General features: G+C 46.5%; 1 protein-coding gene across 1 annotated transcript in view; it reads left to right on the forward strand.

Annotated features, from left to right (window-relative positions):
- The window catches only part of plce1 (phospholipase C, epsilon 1), an 819,762-nt gene that overhangs the window by 1,168 nt on the left and 801,690 nt on the right, over positions 1-16,904 (forward strand). The gene's annotated exons all lie outside the window — the stretch shown is intronic.

Genomic DNA, 16,904 nt, shown 5'->3' on the forward strand with positions numbered 1-16,904 from the left:
TTCAATAAATGTTTACTGATTAATTACTGTGTACTAAACTTTATTAATACTATGCACAAATGCATGGGGCTTTCAATCTCAGTTCTTAAAGGGGCACTGTCTACATAAGCCCTAGAGGAGTATAAAAAGTGCAGGGGTGTACTTAAAAAAGAAATTAGGAGGGCGAGGAGGGGCCATGAAATAACACTGGCGAGCAAAATAAAGGAAAATCCTAAGATGTTTTATAAGTATATTAAGGGCAAGAGGATAACCAGGGAAAGGGTAGGGCCCATTAGGGACCAAAGTGGCAATCTGTGTGTAGAGCCAGATGAGGTAGGCGGGGTTTTAAATGAATTTTTTGCATCTGTGTTCACTATGGAGAAAGACGATGCAGACATAGAAATCGGGCAAGGGGACTGTGACATACTTGAACATATTAGCATCGAGAGGGAGGAGGTGCTAGCGGTTTTAGCAGGCCAAAAAGTGGATAAATCCCCAGGCCCGGACGAGATGTATCCCAGGCTGCTGTGGGAGGCAAAGGAGGAGATTGCAGGGGCTCTGACACAAATTTTCAGAACCTCTCTGGCCACAGGGGATGTACCAGAGGACTGGAGAACAGCTAACATAGTACCATTATTCAAGAAGGGTAGCAGGGATAAACCAGGGAATTACAGGCCAGTGAGCCTAACATCTGTGGTAGGGAAATTATTGGAAAAAATTCTGAGGGACAAAATTAGTCTCCACTTGGAGAGGCAAGGATTAATCGGGGATAGTCAGCATGGCTTTGTCAAGGGTAAATCATGTCTGACAAATCTGATTGAATTTTTCGAGGGGGTGACTACGGGGGTGGATGAGGGAAATGCTGTGGATGTGGTTTACATGGACTTAAGTAAAACTTTTGACAAAGTCCCGCATAGGAGACTGGTCAAGAAGGTAAGAGCCCATGGGATCCAGGGTGCCTTGGCGCGTTGGATCCTAAACTGGCTGAGTGGCAGGAGGCAGAGGGTGATGGTCGAAGGTTGCTTTTGTGACTGGAAGCCTGTGTCCAGTGGGGTACCTCAGGGATCGGTGCTGGGTCCCTTGTTGTTTGTGATCTACATAAATGATTTGGATGAGAATGTAAAAGGTATGATCAGTAAGTTCGCAGATGACACGAAAATTGGTGGGGTGGTAAATTGCGAGGAGGAAAGCCTCAGGCTACAGGACGATATAAACGGGTTGGTGAGATGGACGGAAAAGTGGCAAATGGAATTTAACCCTGAAAAGTGCGAGGTGATGCATTTTGGACGGACAAATAAGGCAAGGGAATACACAATGAGTGGTAGGACCCTAGGAAGTACAGAGGGTCAGAGGGACCTTGGTGTACATGTACATAGATCCCTGAAGGCAGCGGAACAGGTAGATAAGGTGGTTAAAAAGGCATATGGGATACTTGCCTTCATTAGCCGAGGCATAGAATATAAGAGCAGGGAGGTTATGATGGAGCTGTACAAAACGCTGGTGAGGCCACAGCTGGAGTACTGTGTGCAGTTCTGGTCACCTCACTATAGGAAGGATGTGATTGCTTTGGAGAGGGTGCAGAGAAGATTCACCAGGATGTTACCTGGGATGGAGCGCCTCAGCTATGAAGAGAGGCTGGACAGGCTGGGGTTGTTTTCCTTGGAGCAAAGAAGGCTGAGGGGGGACCTGATTGAGGTGTACAAAATGATGAGGGGCATAGATAGGGTAGATAAAGAGGAACTTTTCCCCTTAGTAGGGGGGTCAATAACAAGGGGGCATAGATTCAGGGTAAGGGGCAGGAGATTTAGAGGGGATTTGAGGAGGAACTTCTTCACCCAGAGGGTGGTTGGAATGTGGAACTCACTGCCTGAAAGGGTGGTAGAGGCAGGAACCCTCACAACATTCAAGAAGCATTTGGATGAGCACTTGAAATGCCATTGCATACAAGGCTATGGACCAAATACTGGAAAATGGGATTAGACTGGACAGGGATGGATGGGCGGCGCAGACACGATGGGCCGAAGGGCCTCTTTCTGTGCTGTAAAACTCTATGACTCTATGACTCTATAAGCAACCTCTTCAGTTCTTTACAGACATCCATCACAATCATGTAAAGCACATCACTGTGCCACTTGCGTGTGATGGCATTGTGGAAAAAAAACGATGCATGTCTCATCTGGTTGTTTTCTCTCGAGCAAAAATGAGTTTGTTGAACGTTTTTAGTGAAGACAGTGCCCCTTTTAAGTGTTAAGCTTGTTCCTACATTTAATTGGTTTATCTCCTTGCACAATCAGATATTTTACAGTAAAAAAATTTTTGACTGGGATGTGATTGTGGCAGATAGTTGTTGGAAGTGATTCCCCTGAGGCAGGAGGTGGGAATGATGGCATGCACCCCACAGACAGTTTTCCAGCCTTTGCTTTCTACCCCTTTAGAATCATCGAACGGTTACAGCACAGAAGGAGGCCATTCGGCCCGTCGAGCCCGTGCCGGCTTTCTGCAAGAGCACTTCAGCTAGTCAATTCAATTCAATTCAATTCAAATCGCTTTATTGGCATGACAAGGTACATCTTATGTTGCCAAAGCATCGAAAAACATTCATGGTTGTACACAAAAATACAGATCTATCCATACAGTGTATAAACAGATATATCCCTGAGTGTATATAAATATACATTCATATAATTTGTATATACTCTTTTCTTATATTTAGTGGTGGTCCCACTCCCCCACCCTTTCCCCGTAGCCCTGCAAATTTTTTCTCCATCAGGTACTTACCCAATTCTCTTTTGAAGGCCATGATTGAATCTGCCTGCACCACCCTCTGCATTCCAGATCCTAATCACTCACTTTGTCATTCGTGATTATCTGCCATGTCTCATTGTGTGTACAATGCTGGCAAAGCAGGTGGTGTGCGGGAAATTTTAGGGATAGCAACAGGCCAGCAGTGAGCGAACGCTGTGGAGGTAGACCCAGTGTTCCAGTAAGGTAAGCTACTTCTGATCTGATGTTTTAAAGTGAGAACTTATAGATCCAAGATTTACAGATTTAAGATAATTGGCAAAAGAACCAGAGGGGAGCTGTTCTGCTCTGGAATGTACTGTCTGAAAGGGTGGTGGAGGCAGATTCAATAGTAACTTTCAAAAGGGAATTTCAAAGCTCTTTCAAAGAGGTGGCACAGGCATGATGGGCCGAATAGCCTCCTTCTGTGCTGTATGATTCTGTGTATAAAAATGTATAGACGTTTTCCTTGCAGAGCTTTAGAATTTTTAGTCTTGGCTGTCAGTGTGCTTCTGTAAGATTTTACTTGTCAATTTGGAGCGTTTTGTCCTCTACAGATGCCCAGCCAGTTAGCTAATGTAGCTGCCATTCTGATACAAGGGCTTAGGGTACTGCAGCCTAATCAGTGTCTAGAATCTTAGGTTTGTGGCACCACTGTCACTAACGCTTCCAAATTTGTCATGTGCTATTGTTTAAGCCCACACAGGGAAGCTGAGTTTTTATTAGGCTCTGTTGCAGTAACAGCAGATTTCAAACTATTCCTCACTGCTATTCATTACTGACATGCCAGTGACATCACTCCATTGAGCTGTGGTTGCCAGGGACTGAAGTGAACTTTTTGCAGTGCTGGAAGCTTAGAAAAAGCCTTCTGGTAACTTTGTCCTGCGAGTGTTTACCTAAAGGGATTTTAAATGGTTTAGTCCATATAAAATCCCCCATCCCCATATGCCACCCAGTGGAAATATTCCCCTTATTTTTGACACTGATGTGCTAAACTAAAGACAAGGGATGTGCCTAGTGTGTGTGGGCTTTTATTTATACTGATGCTATAAAAATATTTTCAATTTTCTTAAAGGGGAAGGGCATTTTTTTTATTTGCTCTAAGAAAATAATGACTTGCATTTATATAGCAGCTTTCACAACCACTGGACGTCCCAAAACGCTTTACAGCCAATGAAGTGCTGTCAACTGTGCCAATTTGCACATAGCAAGCCCCCTCAAACAGCAATGTGATAATGACCAGATAATCCATTTTAATGATGTTGAGTGAGGGATAAATATTGGCCAGGACACCAGGGGTAACACCCCTGCTCTTCTTTGAAATAGTGCCATGGGATCTTTTATGTCCACCTGAGAGGGCAGACTCATCGGTTTAACATCTCATCTGAAAGACGGTACCTCCAACAGTGCAGCACTCCCTCAGCACTGCACTGGAGTGTCGGCCTAGATTTTTGTGCTCAAGCATCTGGAGTGGGACTTGAACCCACAACCTTTTGATCCAAAGGCAAGGGTGCTACCCACTGAGCCACAGCTGACACTCTAACCATCTTCATTGCAAATATATTCCAGTCCTGGCAGTAACGGAACCTATTCAAATATTTTATTTTCTTGTCAGCTGTTTATGAGTGGTTTCCTGTTCGAATTAAGGAATACTTCCAGCAGGCAGGGAAAGAAAAGGCATCTGGCACAGTAGTGAAGGATGAGCTGGGATTTTTGGTATCCCTTGGTGTTGTGAATTTTTGTGGGGAGATGTTTGAGAAAGTGAAATTGTTTAGGAGCTGGTAATTTGGCCCTTATCATTGATCATGTTTAAACTCATGAGGTTATGAGCAAGCAGTTGTTTATCGCTGACCTGCACCTTTTAACATCATACACCTCACATGCTGGATAAGCTATTGCTGCTTGTGCGAGCCCCCCACACTTGAAGGACAGATGAGGCCATTTAATAATTTGTGTGGCACCAATGCCACCCATCTGAAAATAGCTCCCGTGGTTTTCCACATCTGATATCTTTCTGCAACGATACTGTGTGGAATTTGTAAAAACATTTTGGCCGACAGGATTTTATTGGCTCTATAAATGCCTGGTGAACAGGAGCCTCTGATAGCAACTTGCTAACAGGTGGCAGGAAAATGGATATTTCACTTCCAAAGATGTACCGTAACCCACTACCCACTTTCAAACCTTTTGCGAAATATTGGCATTCAGCTCTGATATAGAAGAGTCAGCCACACTCCAACAGGGTACTGCCTAGAGCAGGATAGTTAAGAAAAAGCTTTATTTCCCCTCCAAAGAATTGTCAATTTTGGAGCAATGTTGTTTAATTTTTTGAATAAAGAAGTCTTCCTGAAACAAATTCTGGTAGCTTATTCAAAGAATGTTATAGACTCAGAAACTGTTTGTAATCTGTCCAGTCTATCCTCGTCTGCTTCACGGCAGTTCTCATCCCCGTTATGTACTTTATTTAAAGGTGTGGTATTAAATGTAAGTTAATGTAGACAATTGCAAAAACTAATTCTTGATGTTCCAGCCATGTGCATCTTTTGATGGCTTTAGAGGATGTTTTTGAATCCTTACTTAAGCAAGACCCTAGCACACACCTATCAACGACAATCCTGTTAAAGGAGCATTATTTAAAGACAGAATGGCCTAGAAATTCACTATGGCCCCGCCAGCTGGCTAGCGCCCAGAAGTTAGCGCTGGGCGGGAAGCCTATAGCAATCGTCAGGTATTCATTGTTAGCGCCCCAATTCGGAACCGGGCACTATACCAGGGTGTGCCCGCCTCCGCTTGGGGCGCTGACATTGAATATCAGCGCTCTTGGCGCCGCTGCGCCAGCCGCTGCGGAGCGGCAGGCTGCGGTACTGCAGGCCTCCTCCTTCTCTTAAGGGGGAGGTGCCTGCAACAGCCGGAGCCCCGATCGCGAGTGCCGGCAAAAGAGCCCGGCACAACGGAGAAGTGCCGGGCTCCCGCAAACCAGCCGGCAATGCCGCGGGGAGGGGGGTGGAGGAGGCCGGGGAAGGAGGTGCAGGCAGGCGGCCGCCGAAAAAGCGGCCGGCCGCACCTTCCCCTTTAAAGCGCCCCACTAAGGATTCAGCACGGCCCCGTTTTCTGGTCGCTGTTTGCGGCCGCTTCGGAGGAGGCGGCCGCAACTAAATATGGGGATCGGGCCGGTTTCGGGGCGGTACCGGGGCACTGCGCACACCGATGACGTCATCGGTGCCGGCGCAGCGCTAACAGCTACCGCCGCCAATACCGCTGCACTGAATATCTGCGCAAACTCATTTTTGGCGCAAAATCACTCTTTAGGCGTTAACTGGGCGCAAAGCTGGCAGTGCCTTAATGAATTTCTAGGCCAATTTGTTTAGGCACAGATCCATTCCATATAAATTCTGTTGGCAAAAAATGCTGTTGTATGGGAACTCTTTAGACTGTGGGTTCTGCTCCTTAAGCCTGATTTTTGTGCTGTGGTTATAGTAAGCCTTGGCACATAACCCAGGCTGAGTATTGAGAGTTCTCGAGGTTGGGTTGTATGCTGCTGTCTCTCTGAGTTTTTACAGTATAATTGTGTAGCATAAACCACTTTTCAGGAGCTTGATTTTTGTTTTGCACATTTTAATGCTAATCTTGTGGCTTCAATTCCGTGTCTTTTTGGTGTCCTTTAATGTATAGTCGGGGCAAGTAGTTTTTTTTGGCACGAAAATGGGGTGAGTGCTGTTTGCACCAGTTTTCTGCCGTAAGTTCGACCTTCCTGTATTCCGTTGTGCTCCCTGGCCCTTCCTGTGATCCAGCCCAGAGTCTCGAGTGAGCTCATTTGAATATATTATAACGAGGGCCAGTGGCGCTGCAGCTGCGAGTGCCAGCATTGGCTCAGAGCTGGCACTCTCGCCTCTGAGACAGAAGGTCATGGGTTCAAGTCCCACTCCAGATACATGAGCACAAAATGTAGACTGACACTCCAGTGCGAGTACTGAGGGAGAGCTGCACTGTCTGAGGTCCCATCATTCAGACGAAACGTTAAACCGAGGCCCCGTCTGCTCTCTCAGGTGGATGTAAAAGATCCCGCGGCACTATTTTGAAGAAGAGCAGGGGAGTTATCCCCGGTGCCCTGGCCAATATTTATCCCTCAAGCAACATCATTAAAACCGATTATCTGGTCATTATCTCATTGTTGTTTATGGGACCTTGTGTGCTTCAAACGTACTTCATTGGCATTAAGGACATCCTGAGGTCGTGAAAGGCGCTATATAAATGCACGTCTTTCTTTCCTGCTGTTATGCTTGCAAATCACTTGGGTAAGTTAGAATGAGAATGATAAGGCATAGTTGCTGCAAGGGTCAGCTGAGACAGGCGCAAGTAGGAGTTTGTGAGCCTGAAGAGTGTTAAGATTTTCAGTAGTGATTTAGGCAGCTGGAAAACACTCTTTGAAGCAATTTTTTGGTATTCTGTCCACTCAGACCTGGACTAGCTTCTGATTGTGAGACCACTTGGAGACTTTCACTTCCCCACTCCCCCAGGCCTAGCCATGGTGAGGGTTTCTCAGGAGCAGTTATGGCATTCTCTATGGGCATACCCTTGTATAACATTGTCATGGGGGAGGGGGAGCAGCACAGGATGGAACAAAGGAGAGTCGGGCAGCATTTAAGGAGGATGGGCCCCACCAGATAGAATATACAGGTCATATGAGAACCTTAGTGAGGAGATGTGTATAAGAACGTGCTTCATCAAAGAGGCAATGGAGTAACACTGCCACCTATTGTATGAGCACCTGTAGTCATGGTCTTCTGCCCTTTCTGCGGCCCTGAAGGTGATGTCTGCAGTTAACTTTTACAGCACTGGCTTGTTTCAGGCAGACACTGATCTACATGATACCAGCCAGGATGAAGTACAGGCTATAATCTGTCAGGTGGTTGGTGCACTTTACAGGAGAGCCGGTGAATTCATTACCTTTGGTATCACAACAAGATAGCAGTGAGATGGGCCATCCAGTTGTATGGTGTAGTTGGCTTTCCCAAGGTTCAGGGTGCAAACACGTGTTACTTTACAAGCTTCTACAGAAAACCCTCCCATAAGAACATAAGAAATAGGAGCAGGAGTAGGCCATTTGGCCCTTCGAGCCTGCTCCGCCATTCAGTAAGATCATGACTGATCTTCTACCTCATCTCCACTTTCCTACACTATCCCCATATCCCTTGATTCCCTTAATATTCAACAATCTATCAATACTCAATGACTGAGCCTCCACAGCCCTCTGGGGTAGAGAATTCCAAAGATTCACCACCCTCTGAGTGAAGAAATTTCTCCTCCTCTCAGTCCTAAATGGCCGACCCCTTATTCTGAGGCTGTGACCCCTGGTTCTAGACTCCCCAGCCAGAAATCTCAGAAATCTTTTTCGACAGGAAGGGCTTGCACTCCCTGAATGTACAGATTGTGTGTGACAACATGCAAAGGATCCGATACATCAATGCAAGGAGTTGTCATGATGAATTCATACTTTGAAATTCAACTCTCCCTGATCTCTTCAGGCAATAAAATCATGTCAACGGATAACTTGTGGGTGATAAATATTACCCCCTGCTTTCATAGGTAATTAGCCTGCCAGGAAAGGCAGCAGAGGGGCTTTGTAATGAGGCACATGCCCCTACAGGAGTTGTCATTGAGAGCGCCACTGGGGTTTTACTTCCTCTAAGTATTCACAAGGAAAGATATGAACAATATGCCCTTCCCCCAGAAAAGAGTACCAAGGCAAAATTCAGTACTTCCAACATAAATGAGATTGAAGTTCTAAATGAGCTAAAATGGCTTAAAACAAATAAATCCCTTGTTCAGATGGTATTTATCGCAGTGTTGAGCGAGACTAGCAAGGAGATTTGTGAGGCACTGACAGTTACTATGAGGGTATCAATAGACTCTGGGAGGCACCAGTACATTGGAAACAAGCTAATGTGTTACCCATACTCAAAAAGGATAACAACAACTTGTATTTATATAGCGCCTTTAACGTAGTGAAACGTCCCAAGGCGCTGCACAGGAGTATATTAAGACAAAAAATTTGACACCGATCCACATAAGGATAAATTAGGGCAGATGACCAAAAGCTTGGTCAAAGAGGTAGGTTTTAAGGAGCGTCTTAAAGGAGGAGAGAGGTAGCGAGGCGGACAGGTTTAGGCAGGGAATTCCAGAGCTTAGGTAACAGAAGACACTGCCACCAAAGGTGGAGTAATTATAATCAGGGATCTTCAAGAGGGCAGAATTAGAGGAGCGCAGATATCTCAGCGGGTAAGTAACCCAGGCGACTACAGACTGATTAGTCCTTCCTCAATTCTGTGTAAAATAACAATCATTTGTCAGGAGTAAACTTGAAGATTATCTGTACAACAACAACCTAGTAAACATCAGTCACATGTCTTTACTAATAACAACAACTTGCATTTGTATATCACAGAAGCGCAATGAGACAAAAACTGACACTGAGCAAAGGAAGGAAATATTAGGAAGAGTGAATAAAAGTTTGGCCAAATTGGTAGATTTTAGATAGGGTCTTAAAGGAGGAGGAAGAAAGATCCTGCCTAACCCATCTCCATGATTTCTCTGAGGAAGTGATAATCCAAATCAACTGTGATAATCCCTACGACATTATTTACTTAGACTTCCAAAACAAAACTTGATTAAAAAAAAACAGTTCCACACAAAAGGTTACTAATTAAGCTTAAAGCTGTGAGGATTCTGGGCAAAGCCTGGGTATGGATAAGAAATTGTCTGAAGGGTAGAGAACAATGGGTACTAGTTAAAGTGGTAATGTCAAGGGGGGGGATGTATCGAGTGGGTTCCCCTCAGTGTTGGGGGTCACTACTATTTCTAATTTACATCAATGACTTGGATTCAGAAACTCAATGCAAATTGGTTAAATTTACTGATGATGCCAAAGTAGGAGGGGCAGTGGGATTGGAGGAGGCAGCTCAGAAATTACATAATGGGCCGGATATTCCGATCCCTACGGGTGTGCGCGCACTGTGTACACACCCGTAGGGACATCGGAAATGCCGGTTTCAGGCATGCACAATGTATGCGCTGAAAACCGGCATTTCCAATCTGTCAAGAATGCTCGACAGATCGGATGCCTGCCCTGGAGAAGGGCCTCTGCGGGCGGATAGTTCCGCCTTCTGGAGAACCTCCGCCCACAGAAAACCCTGAAAAATCTTCCGCCTGATAAAAACAGGAGTACGGCCTGCTTTTACCAGGATAAGAGTTGAAAAAAGTAAAAAAATAAAATTTCTCCACTCATTTATCATTTAAAAATACTTTTAAAAAGGTAAGTTTATTTTTAGCCCCGTAAAAAACTTTAATTATTTTTTTCAAAAAATTAAATTTTTGTTTAAAATATTTAATTTATTGTAATTTCAACTAATTTTAAAAAGGTGAATTTTTAAAATTTATTTAAAGTTTTATTATGTTTTTGGGGTGATCTCCATTCATATATTTGACAGGTTTATCTGTTTCTCTGTCAAATGTATGAAGGGAGATTCCCTTCTTCTATTGGCTCCCCATGGCCCACATGATCCCAGGGACACTTGTGAACCACATGCGCTTCTGGGATACGTGGGCCCTGTGCATTTCGAGTTGGAGAGGCCCAGGAGCGGAAGTGTCTGGACCTCGGGAGCCCTCAGATAAGTCCGTAGATTTTTTCCAGATCGGAGGCTTCCGCACGCGGGAAGCCTCCGATCGGAAAATATGACCCATTGAGTTGAACAAGATATGTCAGGGGGCAGAACAGTGACAGATGAAATTTAATGTAGACAAGTGTAAATTATTGCACATAGGAACAATAAATGGGTGATAATGTGAAAGGTGCTGAAATAGCTATAGATGTGGTTGAAAGAGACATAGGAGTCTTGGTAGACTCAACACTCAACATATCCACCCAATGGAGAGCAGCAACCAATATAGCCCATACAATGTTAAATTCCCAAGCCAGAACAGTAGAATATAAGTCGGCAGAAGTAGTGATCAAACTGTACTTGTGTTCTGGTCAACTAACACCTTTCAGTACTATGTCCAGATCCGGTTCCCAAGAAACAAGGGAGACATTCAAGCGTTGGAGGCAGTGCAGAGAAGATCCACATGGCTGATCTCTGGTGTCAGGAGTCTAAGATATGAGGAAAGATTGGAGCGACTTCGATTTTCAACCTTGAAAAGAGTCGTCTGATAGGTCATCTTGTTGAGGTATTTAAGATACTAATGGCATAAAAATCATTAATCTGGAATACTACTTTAAAATGAACAGTGGGAGCAAGACAAGGGGACAGGGGTTCAAACTAGTAAAAGGTAACTTTAGGGCTGATATCCAGGAGTTGTTCTTCATGCAGAGAGTGATCCTCACTTGGTGTAGCTTTGCCACGGGCCATGTTGAGTTATTTTGCGATTCTGACCTCATAGAGTCAGCTACAAAATGGAGGATACTTCAGGTACATGATGTGTCAAGGTACTTGTCACTGCAGGATAATATTGCACACGGTTGGGTGATTTTATGTTGAAAGAGTTCTTTGCTCTGTAGACTGACAACTGATCTCATCAAGTCTTCTGCCATTGCCTTCAAGGAGTCTAACAAAAAGGATACAACAACCTAGTAATCATCAGTCAACATGGTTGTTCAACAATAACAACAACTTGTATTTATATAGCGTAATGGGACCATTGTTATTCTTGCAGCATGGTGTTGATGCTGCTCCTCAATTACAGGCCCGGTTCTAGGAGATGGCATAATTCCTCAATGGCTTCCTTGGTGAGGTGCAGCCTCAGCACAACTTAGAGATGTGTGTAAATTAAACTTTAGAATATTAATAAAGGTGGATGTGCTTCTTATTGCAGTCACCTCTTGATGACTTGTGTCCCATGTCCCATTAACTTTTTGTACAATCCGTGTGATAACTTGTGGCTTCCAGCCAGGGCTACAGAGGAGGCTTGGCTGCAAGCCGATTGATGAAAATTAAAGCCAATTTTAGAACATTGTAACCGTGTTATGAGGTGTGAAGTTTTGTATTAAGTCTTGGCCTGGACTTGTTTGATTTGCTATTTGAGTGTCAATCTGACCTTAACGTCGTACTTGTTATTCAGTCTTAGTCTGGGCTTGCTGGTTCTGTTCAATCTTGGTCTTGGCTTGTATATGTGTTACATACATAGAAACATAGAAGATAGGAGCAGGAGTAGACCATTCGGCCCTTCGAGCCTGCTCCGCCATTCAACGAGATCATGGCTGATCATCCAAACCCTAGCACCTGGTCCCTACACCGACAGCCATCCCACCCAAACCCTATCCCCGTAACCCCACGTATTTAATCCCCCCCTAACACTAAGGGCCAATTTTTATCATGGCCAATCAACCTAACCCGCACATCTTTGGACTGTGGGAGGAAACCGGAGCACCCGGAGGAAACCCACACAAACATGGGGAGAATGTGCAAACTCCACACAGACAGTTGTGGACTAGGCAGAAACAATGGCCGGAATTTTAATCTGGAGTGGGGTGGTGTGGGGGGGAGTGGGGGGGGGTGCTAGAAAGCGGTTGGGAAACCCAGGAGAACGGGTTTCCCACAGGCCCTGCTTAGCATTTAGAAGCTGTGTTTCCCGCCCACAGCCAGCCAGATGGGGAGGCTGGCTGGATGGGGGGTAGACCTACTGCACTAGGCTGCAGAGAGGAGGGAGGAAGGGATCGGGGGTGGGGGAGTGGTTGGGGGCCAGAGGAGGATCGGGGCCAGAGGAGGATCGGGAGGGGGGTGAGTGGGTGGTCGCCGGAGGGGGGAGGCTGGGAAGGTGATCTGGAGCTGGAAGGTTGGGAACGCGTTCGGGGGCCGGAGGCGGGATCGGAGGCCTCGCGGGGGGTGGTCGGCGGAAGATCAGAGGCCTCGTGGGGGGATATTGGACGCTGGGGGGGGAGGTCAGAGGCCTTGTGAGGGTGGGGTGGTTGGTGAGGTTGGGGGGATCGGAGGACTTGTAGGAGATCGGAAGGATCGGGGTTGTTCCGATTGCGGGGGTGGGTGAGGCAGGGTCACTGGATCCAGCAGGTAAGTGGAAAGGCACTTACCTCCTGGATCCAGCAGTCTTCACTTCCCTTTAGCTGGTGGGCTCCCCAAAGCCTGGGAAAACCGGCCAGCCAGAGTTAAATTTGAAATGGTGGATCACCATGAGGCATGCCAGCCTCATTATAATATTTAAATAGGTGATCCATCTCCTGGAAGTGGGTTGGCTGCCCGCCCCACAACCCCCCACCCCGTCAAAAACTGGAAGTGGCCGTGTTGGGGTTGGGATTCAGTTTTTAACTCTTTCACCTCCCACCCGAGCCCAACCCACCTGTTTTTTGGGGGTTAAAATTCCTCCCAATGGCATAAATATCCATTGACGTCACACCTGTTTTACAGGTGTAAAATGGGCTCCTAAGCGTCCAATACGGTGGACAGCATGTGCATGCGCATTTTGCTCAAAAGTGCGCCGCCCGCCATATTGCTAAAGATTGAAGTGTAGCTGTCCAGGGCCTGTGCCTGATACAGGCATTGGGTCTTTGCGTATGCTAACAGGGAGCCTGATGCCTGTTTCAGGACCCCTTCCTGAAATTGAGTTGCCCTGAATGCAGCTGGCACCAGGCCGGTTGTGTTTAGGATTACCGAGTCTACATGTGGCCTAACCAATGGTCCTTAAATACTTAAATAAGAACAGAAAATGCTGGAGATGCTCAGCGGGTCAGGCAGCATCTGTGAAGAGAGAAACAGATTTAACTCTGACGAAAGGTCATCGACCTGAAACATTAACTCTGTTTCTCGCTTCACAGATGCTGTCTGACCTGCTGAGTTTTTCCAGCATTTTCTGTTCTTATTTCAGATTTCCAGCATCTGCAGTATTTTATTTTTGTCCTTAAGTACTTGCCTGAATGTGGAGCCAGGAGGAGCTGGAGTGCTTTCTTGAGGACTGTTGCCGGCCACCGCTTGGCCCCATCCCGATCGTTCCCCCAGCCCCTCCCAGGACCTCCCTGAGGGCAGCTGCCGGGGATGCAGCGGCCTGAAAGTTACATCGGCTTCGCCCACAAGCTGCCTGAGGACGGGCAGCAGGTGCCCACAGCTCAACGGTCTAATTTAAATGATGCCTGAGGCCCAATATCGATTGGGCCTTGGGCCTACCAGTTCTGGTACTGGCCTTGTTCCCTATGCCTAGTTCGTGCAGGCCTGCGCTGTACAATTTCACCCCCAATATTCCTGCAAACAGTGGCAGGAATCCTGATTTTTTTTTCCCCTGACAAAATACAATGTTATTTTCTCATGCTGCCCATTTGTGCACGGCCTGTGCAGATATCCAGTTTTGCTGACGTTAGGCACTCCGAAGTCCAATGTGAATGGTTTACTCAATAGGCCGGATGCCCTTTTCCTCTTCTTGCATTCTTCTTGGCCCTGAAATTCCTTCAGGCTTCTACCAGTCTCCGCTGAAGCTGTGGCAGGACTCCCGAGGAATCCCCATAAGAAGGGGGGGAAAGACCCAACTCCATTAGGTTGCCACCATTTCTGCGAATTTCTGAAGAGCCTTGTTAAATGACGGAAATTCTGTCCATCCTTCTCAAGGCAAATGACGACAGGCTGGGATGGAGACGGGTGCAGGGACTGCCTATGCTAGGAATTCCTACTTCTGACAATGAAAGCAAACCTGGTTGGTACACCAAGTGCGGTGAGGCATACTGGCCTTCACAAGGGTGCCCATGAGCTACACCAGCCAGGTGACGTCGAGGCCTGGCAAGTGGCCTGGACACCCGAAGAGGACATTTTAATATAAATAAATATGTTTTTAAAAACTTCTTGATTGACTCCCCCTTGCTCAGGGGCCGATCAGGGTTGGGAGGGAGGCAGGCATCCGGGATTCCAGGTGCATTGGGCAGGGCAGGGGCCGAAGTGTGTCCAAAGTGGCACATGCACCCACCTGCCTTGTGCAAATCGAGTACCCTCCTGGTGACCCCACAAACTCCGGTGGTGGGGGGGTGACGGAGGGTCAGGGCACCACCAGTGAGCTCAACCTGGCACAATGCAGCCCATGGAATCTCTGAGCTCTGGCATTGTTAATAACCAAAGTGAAGTGAAAACTGAAGATGAGGCATGTTAGATAATCTAGGCTTTCTCGAGCACGTGGGAGTCTATTTTGATGGCTACTGCAGCCTTTTTTAAGGGATTAACAAGAATCACTGAGCTGGAAGCTAACCTGCAGGCCTGCTTTTTCTGTATGGCAGCTTAGAACACATTCGTGTCTGAAAATACCTGCTGGAACGGCTACAATGGTGCACGCTAGAGTTCTGAATCTTGGAATGGAGCTGAGATTGTCTGAAGTAATGGGGCTGCTTTGTCTAGAACAAACATTGCCCAGTCTGCATCACATGAAAAGAGTTCTGATTTTGTAAGCACAGAACTTACTCTTAAGACAAAAAATGTTGTTAAATTTACAACAATAACAACTTGTATTTATATAACACCTTTAACGTAGTAAAACGTTCCAAAGCGCTTCACTGGAGTATTATAAGACAAAAATGTGACACGGAGCCACATAAGGAGAAATTAGGGCAGGTGACCAAAAGCTTGGTCAAAGAGGTAGGTTTTAAGGAGCGTCCTAAAGGAGGAAAGAGAGGTAGAGAGGCGGAGAGGTTTAGGCAGGGAATTCCAGAGCTTAGGGCCTAGGCAACAGAAGGCACGACTGCCAATGGTTGAGTGATTATAATCAGGGATGTTCAAGAGGGCAGAATTAAAGGAGCGCCGATATCTCGGGGTGGGGGGTGGGTGGAAGGGGCTGGAGGAGATTACAGAGATAGGGAGGGGCGAGGCCACGGAGGGATTTGAAAACAAGGATGAGAATTTTGAAATCGAGGCATTGCTTACCTGGGAGCCAATGTAGGTCAGTGAGCACAGGGGTGAAGGATTTGGTCCGAGTTAGGGCATGGGAGGCCAGCTGGGAGTGCGTTGGAATAGTCAAGTCTAGAGGTAACAAAGGCATGGTTGAGGGTTTCAGCAGCAGAGGAGCTGAGGCAAGGGTGGAGACAGGCGATGTTACAGAGGTGGAAATAGGCGGTCTTAGTTATGCCACGGATTTAATAAAAATGGTAAAGTATTGATTTAGAATCTGATGCACGTACCTGGGGTACCTGGCGGCTCAGTGGATAAAAATATATAATGTTATGTGGCACTAAGTCATGCAAACTAGAAAGGCCCCAGGTTGAATCCCGGTTGTGTGCTGAACTGGTTCGTCTCAGCTACATTTGGCCACAGTGTCTCCAGAAAGGCGTAATAAAACATCTGGGTTTTTGCTGTTGTTTGCTGTCCACTGATCGATGCTGGAAGAATGCGAGTGTAGATGTTGGGCAAGGTAGTGAATAGCATGGGCAGCCATGGAACTGCATCCCGGGATGAGTCATCGCCTTCAGAGGAGGAATAGTTAGGAAAGGAAATTGGAGTGAGGCATCAAATACAAAACAATGAATGCCTGATCGATTCATGAGTGTATTTTGGCTGTCTCTCAGGACCTGAACACATTACTTCTACCTTCCTTTCTTTTTCCTCTTGCCCCCTCTCGAGCCTTTCTGTCCTGTCTCCTTCCCTTCCTATCACCCAATTATGCCACTTTTCATTTCTCCATTCTTGTGGACTTTGCCCTCCCTCCCATCTCTTCCCCAACCCATCACTACTCGTCTGCCTTCCTATTCCCCTGCTGCCATCCCAGGCTTGAATCATCCCCCAACACCCCCCCCCTCCCCGCCCTTCAACACAGCTACACTCTGCCTCTTATGAAATTACCATTAAACCACTTGATGAACAAGGCCCTTACCATCCACGACTTTATTGTGGATAACCCCAGTGAAGCTCCTGGCTTTGACTGAAACTTGGCTCATAGATGGCGACACCTTGCCCCTTACTAAAGCTTCCCTACCTGGCTGTGCTTTCCACCACCTGTCCTGCCCCAATCACTGCGGTGACGATGTGGCCTTCATCACCAAGTTACACCTTGGTCTCCGCCCCCCCCCCCTCCTCCTTTTCAACATCTCACTTTGTTCCACCCCTGTCTCGCCTCCTGTAAAATCCTTGTTGTCTACCGTCCCCAAGCTTCACCCTAAGTTTTTCACTGAGAGA

This window comes from Somniosus microcephalus, chromosome 8, assembly GCF_052327205.1.
Source record: "Somniosus microcephalus isolate GS21.2 chromosome 8, FLI_Smic_1.0, whole genome shotgun sequence".
Lineage (NCBI taxonomy): Eukaryota > Metazoa > Chordata > Chondrichthyes > Squaliformes > Somniosidae > Somniosus > Somniosus microcephalus.